Source organism: Microcaecilia unicolor, chromosome 1, assembly GCF_901765095.1.
Source record: "Microcaecilia unicolor chromosome 1, aMicUni1.1, whole genome shotgun sequence".
In the NCBI taxonomy this organism is placed as follows: domain Eukaryota; kingdom Metazoa; phylum Chordata; class Amphibia; order Gymnophiona; family Siphonopidae; genus Microcaecilia; species Microcaecilia unicolor.
This window is the reverse complement of record NC_044031.1, coordinates 55,987,508-55,996,510: the sequence shown is the minus strand read 5'-3', so window position 1 is coordinate 55,996,510 and position 9,003 is coordinate 55,987,508. Positions and strand designations below refer to the sequence as shown.

Sequence of the window (9,003 nt, the reverse complement as noted above, 5' to 3'; positions counted from 1 at the left end):
GGAGACAGGAGACATGATAGAAATGTTTAAATATCTCAAGGGCATTTATGTACAGGAAGAGAGCCTTTTCCAAGTGAAGGAGAGCTCTGGAATAAGGGTATGACAAAGTTAAGAGGGAATAGGCTTAGGACGGAGTAACCTAAGGAAGTATTATTTCACAGAAAGGGTCCCTGCTGGCTCAATCCGTCCTCCCTTTTCTGGAGCCATATGGTAACCCTAGGTGGAGGACTGTTCCAGAATTTAAAAAGGCATGGGATAAGCATGTGGGATCGCTTAGGAACAGGAAAAATTAGGGGTTATAGAGGATGGGCAGACTGGATGGGTCATATGGCCTTTATCTGCTGTCATTCTAAGCAAAGATAGAGAAAACGTCATTTGCTCCGTTATATCCGGTTTTTACCATGTTCCAAAAAAGTGCTCTATATGGCAAACTAAAAGGGGGAGAGGGGGTTGTACGCTGCACTCCTTGCAGCTCTTTGGGCGGGTTTTCTGTTTTAAACCTGAACTCTCTCTCTCACACACACATCTGTTTTTAAACAAAAATACTGTTGTGAGGCCTTAAATGCCTTTCTTCTCGTCAGTGTTCCCAGGCGCCTTGCGCACGGACGGCTTCCTTCTGCTGCCCCTCATATGCTTACTCGTAGTTGACAAGGCTCGGGCTCGGCCCGCCGCCGCGCGCGGGACACAGCATTTCATCCTCCTAAGTGTCGCGCGGCGGGCACGGAGGGAGCTCGCGCACACCACTCTTCTGCTTGCCTTCCTCAGGACTGGAGCCTCTGCTGCCTGTAACCGGCGAGCCTAAAACAAAACAAAAATCACATCTGGGGAAAAAAAAAAAAGATTCGAGGCTTCTAATCCTGATCCAAACCCTCTTTTTTCCTTGTTTTAAATTTTGTGCCTTGTGGACGGTCGGGAACTTCAAGGTAAAGCGTATAATATAAACGATTCCGTGGGGGGAGCGAGCCGGGCTGAGCCAGAGGAGGAGCCTTCCACAGGATGGTTAAAAACTTTCTGTAATGTGAAAAAGTTAAAACACGACTTGTCCCCTCCATGGCTGGCTCCTACTCTTAGGCTGCGCTTGTTTTGCAGACTTTGGGGTTTCCTGAAATCTTTGATTTTTCGGTGTCTGCGACAACATTCGTAGCCAGAAAACACAATGCTCTCCTGAACAAGAACTTCTGCTGGTGAGTAGGGGTTTTTTTTTCCCATTCATTTAGTATTGCTGTAATTAAGGGCTCTCCAGGAAATCGCTGTCGTTGGTAGCTGCTGATAAAGACGTTGCACTTCCCAGGAAATTTCATGAGCATTCTAGTTTGTGGTGGGGAAATGCGCATTATTGTTGTGCTTTCTTCACTATATTTTGTTGGTGTGCTGCTGAATCTCGATGCAAGGAACAAGTAAAGCTTGCAAGAGTAACTGGCCTGTTTAATCAGATAATCTTTGTATTAGGTGAACGTATTGTGATGATTTCAGATAGTGCACTTTAAATAAATTGTATTTTCTGATGGGATTATCAAGTTCTCTTGTGATGTACTATTTGATAAGTTTTTGGGGGCCAGATATTTGAAAAGATTTACATGGGTGGTTTTGATGTCACCATAACTCTTTGTATTTCCCTGATTATATGCATAATTTTATGTAATAGACCACAGTATTACTGGCTAGGCAGATAAAATTTATGTGTATATTGAGGCTGGGATAGAGCTGGGCTGGCATAAAAGTTGTATATACAGTTGCGAAATTTCTCAGCTGCAGGAAGAAGGTAAGACCCTGATCCTCCAGACCCCTTTATCTGGTGGCAATGGCTGCTGAAAATCAAGCCCTTTGTTTTTATGTTTATTGCTTTTCATCTGTATTATATTGTTATGCTTGCAGCTTGTGTAAGCTCCTTAAGGTAGGAACATACGATAACCTGAATACATATCACCACTATACAGTGTTGATCAGCTTCACTGATCCACTTTCCCAACCAGTTATGAAAATCCACTTCTTCTATCACCCGCCTAATCACTTCCTCCTTCTTCCCTCTGCACACTACTAACTGTATCTGATATTCTGGAATGACAATGTCATAACAAAACTATGTAAGCCACATTGAGCCTGCAAATAGGTGGGATAATGTGGGATACAAATGCAATAAATAAATAGTGCTGTACAAGTTATAAGTGCATCATTATATTGTAATTTGCCATGTGCCTGAAGTATTGGAGTAAAAGCAGAATGTGTCACGTTAAAATTCAGTTGAATTTGGCAAAGGAGTGAGAACATGATGCTGCTATGCGATGACTGTTTTTTTTTTGGGGGGGGGGGAGGGGGAGCACTTTTGGAGGAACCGGAGTGCTGCTTGTTTAGTTGATTGCCCCCCATCCTGTTAGACTAATGTTCATTGCAAGGCCCAGGGGCCAGTGGTGGCCCCCATCGATCATAAATGTGGCCCCCTGATTTGTTTCCCAGTGCACAATTTTCCCTCACCTTTCCTTAGACATGCTTCTGGCACACTTCCATATTATGCTTAATATATGTACCGTGCGGATCCCGCAGTATCCGTTGTTTACCTTTTGCCCGTGCAGCTCTCGGTGAGTTTGTGTATTTAATAAATGTGCTGTCCAAAATCCCAGTCTAGTCTCGCAAGACAGAAAGCACCATTCAGTTCAAACTTATTGCTAGCTGTAAGAAAACAGAGCAGCTGTTCTAGAGATGGTACCGCAAGCAAACCTCTAGAGAATGTGTAAGGAGAGGTTAAAAACTGAAGGGAACGGGAGAGACAGGATGGTGGAGGTTGACAGGGTATCTGCCGCTTTGTCCGCTGATGGTCTTCTTGGCTCACATTGAATTTTTTTGACTGGCCCTTGCTTGAAAAAAAAATAGCAAAGATCTCAGCTTTAGACATTGGTAGTTTGCCTGATAGACCCTCACATGAGCCTCTGAAGTTTCCCAGCTTTCCTAGTGAGTGTTGGGCAGAGTTTTCTGAGGGGCATTGCCTGACTCCACTGAACTGCTGGCAGACAGATCTGGAATCTTAGAGGCGGGAGGGCTGAAGAGCAGCCTCAGGCGGCCTTACAGCATGCAGATCCAACTGCACATGTGGCTCGCTTTAATATCAAGAGGAGAGATAGCAAAACAAAAACGGTGAAAAGAAGTTGGTTGAAAAAATTATGGAAACTGCTTCACAGATTTTTAACATGTTTTTTTGATAGAGAATTTAGTGGGAAGGTTTTAGATGAAAGAAATGAATTATATATATATATATTTTTTTTTTAATTTGGTATTATTGAAAATGGTGTATATTTTTAGTGCCATTGTCTGGATACTTCTGGAGTGGAGTGTGGGCGTTCCAGTAAGTCTACTATTCAGTTGCTATCTGTATATGTATGCCTATATATATTTATTTATTGGGATTTATTAACCACCTTTATGAAGAGATTCACCCAAGACAGTGTACAGCAGATACAGTTTAACATAAAATTTACAATTTTGTTAACAGCATAACAGTAGTAAAATGACCAAATATAAACATAGGACTACCATAAGACGGTAAAATATACACATTTAACAGCACTGAAATTCAAATAACAGAGATATAATATGATGTCAACATAATACTAAACGCATTTAATAAGCATGCATAAGTACATTTAAATAGCATAGATATGATGCTAATGATTTTCTACAATACAGCTTACCATGTAGCCGAGGGGCCAAATGCAGATATATAGATGGGGACAAGATGGTGATACAGAGTCAGTTGGGATAAATTGATGGGTGCTAAACTCAAGGCAAATTCTTTGTACAGTTAAACAAGATTTAAGGAACTGGTCTAAATTATAATGTGTGTGCAGAGTTATGTATAGTCAGTATGTATTAAAGGCTTGGAAGAAGAGCCAGGCTTTCACCTGCTTCCTGAGGTAGAGGTAGTCTGGAATTATAGCCCCTCTGGGAGTAAATTCCAGAGCATGGGGGGCTACTCCTGAGAAGGCTCGCTGGCGGGTATCACATCTTACAATTTCTTTTGATGAGGGGACAGATAGTGATGATCCTTGAGAGGATCTTAGAGGTGTCAAAGGTGTGTAAATGGCTAACTTATTCTTTAAGATCTCCGGCCCATTTTATGTGAGGATCTTGAAAATCAAACATAGAGTTTTAAATTTAGCCCTGCAAGGTACTGGTAGCCTGTGTCGTTTTTGCAGGAAGGCTGTGATGTGGTCATGCCGCTTCTATCAGTCATCCTGCAGCATTCTGAATTAATTAGAGCTGATGCAAACTCCTTTTGGTTTAACCAGTGTACAGGGCATTCTCCGAGGACAAGCAGGCTGCTTGTTCTCACTGATGGGTGACGTCCACGGCAGCCCCTCCAATCGGAAACTTCACTAGCAAAGTCCTTTGCTAGCCCTCGCGCGCCCGCGCGCACCGCGCATGCGCGGCCGTCTTCCCGCCCGAAACCGGCTCGAGCCGGCCAGTCTTCTTTTGTCCGCACTCGGTACGGTCGTGTTTTCGCCGTGTCGAGCCCCGGAAAGTCGACCTCGCGCGTCCAATTCGTTTGAACGTGTTTTTTTCCTTCGGGAAAGCTTTGTCCTAGTCGGGAAGTGCTCCGGAAACCCCCCGCCGGGTTTCGTGTAAATCCTCCCCGTACTTCCAGCTTTTTTGCCCCGGTAAGTTTTCTTTCGTCGTCGGGGTAGGCCTTTTTTCGGCCTCGGTCGAGATTTTTTCTCCCTCTAAATTTGGTGCTTCGAATTTCGCCATTTCGGCTTTTGATTTCGCCGGCGTGATTTTTCCGCCCATGACATCGAAGCCTTCCAGCGGCTTCAAGAAGTGCACCCAGTGCGCCCGGGTTATCTCGCTCACTGATCGACACTCGTCGTGTCTTCAGTGTCTGGGGGCCGAGCACCGCCCTCAGAACTGCAGTCTGTGTTCCCTGCTTCAAAGGCGGACTCAGGTAGCGAGACTAGCCCAGTGGAACGTGTTGTTCTCGGGCTCTTCGTCGGCATCGGCACCGGGATCTTCGAGTGCATCGACGTCGTCAGCGTCCAGACCATCTTCCTCGGCCGCCCCTGCATCGAGTGCATCGAGGCATCGGGCCTCTGCATCGGCGCCGAGACATCGGATAGCTGCATCGACGTCGGTGGTACCAGGACCTCGTCTGCTGATGTCGTCGGACGGTGGTGCATCGGGTGGAGTGCAGGTGAGGGCTGTCCATTCCCCTGCTGGTGGCGGTGAGCCCTCGGGTGGGTCTCCGCCTACCCTGAGGGCTCCTGCGGTACAGCCCCCCCGAGATCGACCTTCTTCAGTCTCGGCCCCGAGGAAGCGACGGGTGGATTCGACGTCCTCCTCGTCGGTGCCGGGGAGCTCCGGTGACATGCTTCGGAAGAAATCGAAGAAGCATCGACACCGGTCTCCTCCCCGTGTCGGCACCGAGAGCTCTGGGTCGCCGAGGGATTCGGCACCCAGCAGGCATCGGCACCGAGAGGACCGCTCACCCTCTGTTCAGGAGGTGTCGATGCGCTCCGCTCTGGACAGCCCGGAACAGCCTCCACGCCCGGAACAGGTACTGACGTCGACGCCTGCATCGACCTCTCAGCCTTTCTCTGCAGCCGCTCTAAACGAGAGCCTCCGGGCCGTTCTCCCAGAGATTCTGGGAGAGCTGTTGCGCCCTACCCCTCCGGTACCGGCGGTGCTTGCGCCACCGGTACCGTCGAGCGTGGCGCCGGCTGGCCCATCGCCCAGGTTGAGGTCCCCGACGTCGGTACCGCGTGCGGTACCGACCGCGGCCACCTCCCAGGAAGGCTCCCCGACTACGTCGGCGGAGGGAGCTTCGCCGACGCGGGCGAGGGAGTCTACCTCTCGACGCCCCCATCGTGGACAGGGTTCCACGGAGTCGAGCAGGGCGAGGTTGCAGACACAGGTCCGTGAACTTGTGTCTGACACCGAGGGTGAGGCCTCGTGGGAGGAAGAGGAAGATCCCAGATATTTCTCTGACGAGGAGTCTGGGGGTCTTCCGTCTGATCCCACTCCCTCTCCTGAGAGACAGCTTTCTCCTCCCGAGAGTCTGTCTTTTGCCTCCTTTGTCCGGGAGATGTCTACGGCCATCCCCTTCCCGGTGGTTGTGGAGGACGAGCCCAGGGCTGAAATGTTTGAGCTCCTGGACTATCCTTCTCCACCTAAGGAAGCGTCCACTGTTCCCTTGCACCATGTCCTGAAGAAGACATTGCTTGCGAACTGGACCAAACCATTAACTAATCCCCACATTCCCAAGAAGATCGAGTCCCAGTACCGGATCCATGGGGACCCAGAGCTGATGCGCACTCAGTTGCCTCATGACTCTGGAGTTGTGGATTTGGCCCTAAAGAAGGCTAAGAGTTCTAGGGAACATGCTTCGGCGCCCCCGGGCAAGGACGCTAGAACCTTAGACTCCTTTGGGAGGAAGGCCTACCATTCCTCTATGCTCGTGTCCAAGATCCAGTCTTACCAGCTCTACACGAGCATACACATGCGGAATAATGTGCGGCAGTTGGCGGGCTTGGTTGATGCTCTTCCCCCTGAGCAAGCCAAGCCTTTTCAGGAGGTGGTCAGGCAGCTGAAGGCGTGCAGAAAATTCCTGGCCAGAGGAGTTTATGACACTTTTGATGTTGCGTCCAGGGCCGCTGCTCAAGGTGTGGTGATGCGCAGGCTCTCATGGCTGCGTGCCGCCGACCTGGAGAATAGAGTCCAGCAGCGGATTACGGACTTGCCTTGCCGTGCGGATAACATTTTTGGCGAAAAAGTCGAGCAGGTGGTAGAGTCTCTCCACCAGCGGGACACCGCATTCGACAAGTTCGCCCGCCGGCAGCCTTCAGCTTCTACCTCTACAGGTAGACGATTTTTCGGGGGAAGGAAGACTGTTCCCTATACTTCTGGCAAGCGTAGGTACAATCCTCCTTCCCGACAGCCTGCGGCCCAGGCTAAGCCCCAGCGCGCTCGCTCTCGTCAGCAGCGTGCGAATCAGCAAGGCCCCGCGGCTCCCCAGCAAAAGCAAGGGGCGAGCTTTTGACTGGCTCCAGCAGAGCATAGCCGACATCCAAGTGTCAGTGCCGGGCGACCTGCCTGTCGGAGGGAGGTTGAAAGCTTTTCACCAAAGGTGGCCTCTTATAACCTCCGATCAGTGGGTTCTCCAAATAGTCCGGCAAGGATACACCCTCAATTTGGCCTCTCAACCTCCAAATTGTCCACCGGGAGCTCAGTCCTACAGCTTCCAGCACAAGCAGGTACTTGCAGAGGAACTCTCCGCCCTTCTCAGCGCCAATGCGGTCGAGCCCGTGCCATCCGGGCAAGAAGGGCTGGGGTTCTATTCCAGGTACTTCCTTGTGGAAAAGAAAACAGGGGGGATGCGTCCCATCCTAGACCTAAGGGCCCTGAACAAATATCTCGTAAAAGAAAAGTTCAGGATGCTTTCCCTGGGCACCCTTCTCCCCATGATTCAGCAAAACGATTGGCTATGCTCTCTGGACTTGAAGGATGCCTACACACACATCCCGATACTGCCAGCTCACAGACAGTATCTGCGATTTCAGCTGGGCGCACGCCACTTCCAGTACTGTGTGCTACCCTTTGGGCTCGCCTCTGCGCCCAGGGTGTTCACAAAGTGCCTAGCTGTGGTAGCAGCGGCGCTTCGCAGGCTGGGGGTGCACGTGTTCCCATATCTCGACGATTGGCTGGTGAAGAACACATCCGAGGCAGGAGCCCTGCAGTCCATGCAGATGACTATTCGCCTCCTGGAGCTACTGGGGTTTGTGATAAATTACCCAAAGTCCCATCTTCTCCCAGTGCAGAAACTCGAATTCATCGGAGCCCTGCTGGATTCTCGGACGGCTCGCGCCTATCTCCCAGAGGCGAGGGCCAACAACTTGTTGTCCCTCGTCTCGCGGGTGCGAGCGTCCCAGCAGATCACAGCTCGGCAGATGTTGAGATTGCTGGGCCACATGGCTTCCACAGTTCATGTGACTCCCATGGCCCGCCTTCACATGAGATCTGCTCAATGGACCCTAGCCTCCCAGTGGTATCAGGCCGCCGGGGGTCTAGAGGACGTGATCCACCTGTCCACGAGTTTTCTCGAATCCCTGTATTGGTGGACGATTTGCTCCAATTTGACTCTGGGACGTCCCTTCCAAATTCCTCAGCCTCAAAAAGTGCTGACCACGGATGCGTCTCTCCTGGGATGGGGAGCTCATGTCGATGGGCTTCACACCCAAGGAAGGTGGTCCCTCCAAGAAAGCGATCTACAGATCAATCTTCTGGAGTTGCGAGCGATCTGGAACGCTCTGAAGGCTTTCAGAGATCGGCTGTCCCACCAAATTATCCAAATTCAGACAGACAATCAGGTTGCCATGTACTATGTCAACAAGCAGGGGGGCACCGGATCTCGCCCCCTGTGTCAGGAAGCCGTCAGCATGTGGCTCTGGGCTCGCCGTCAAGGCATGGTGCTCCAAGCCACATATCTGGCAGGCGCAAACAACAGTCTGGCCGACAGGTTGAGCAGGATTATGCAACCTCACGAGTGGTCGCTCAATTCCCGTGTGGTGCGACAGATCTTCCAGGCGTGGGGCACCCCCCTGGTGGATCTCTTCGCATCTCAAGTGAACCACAAGGTCCCTCAGTTCTGTTCCAGGCTTCAGGCCCACGGCAGACTGGCGTCGGATGCCTTCCTCCTGGATTGGGGGGAAGGTCTGCTGTATGCTTATCCTCCCATTCCTCTGGTGGGGAAGACTTTGTTGAAACTCAAGCAAGACCGAGGCACCATGATTCTGATTGCTCCCTTTTGGCCGCGTCAGATCTGGTTCCCTCTTCTTCTGGAGTTATCCTCCGAAGAACCGTGGAGATTGGAGTGTTTTCCGACCCTCATCACGCAGGACGAAGGGGCTCTTCTGCATCCCAACCTCCAGTCCCTGGCTCTCACGGCCTGGATGTTGAGGGCGTAGACTTTGCCTCTTTGGGTCTGCCAGAGGGTGTCTCCCGCATCTTGCTTGCTTCCAG

General features: G+C 50.6%; 1 protein-coding gene across 1 annotated transcript in view; it reads left to right on the top strand.

Moving 5' to 3' along the window:
• The first annotated feature begins 1,086 nt into the window (after positions 1-1,086).
• LOC115460043 (gap junction gamma-1 protein-like) overlaps positions 1,087-9,003 on the top strand; it is a 71,881-nt gene continuing 63,964 nt past the window's right edge. Inside the window, exon 1 of the mRNA XM_030189899.1 lies at positions 1,087-1,184. The gene's annotated coding sequence lies outside the window, so the exon portion shown is untranslated. The remainder of the gene's footprint in view (positions 1,185-9,003) is intronic.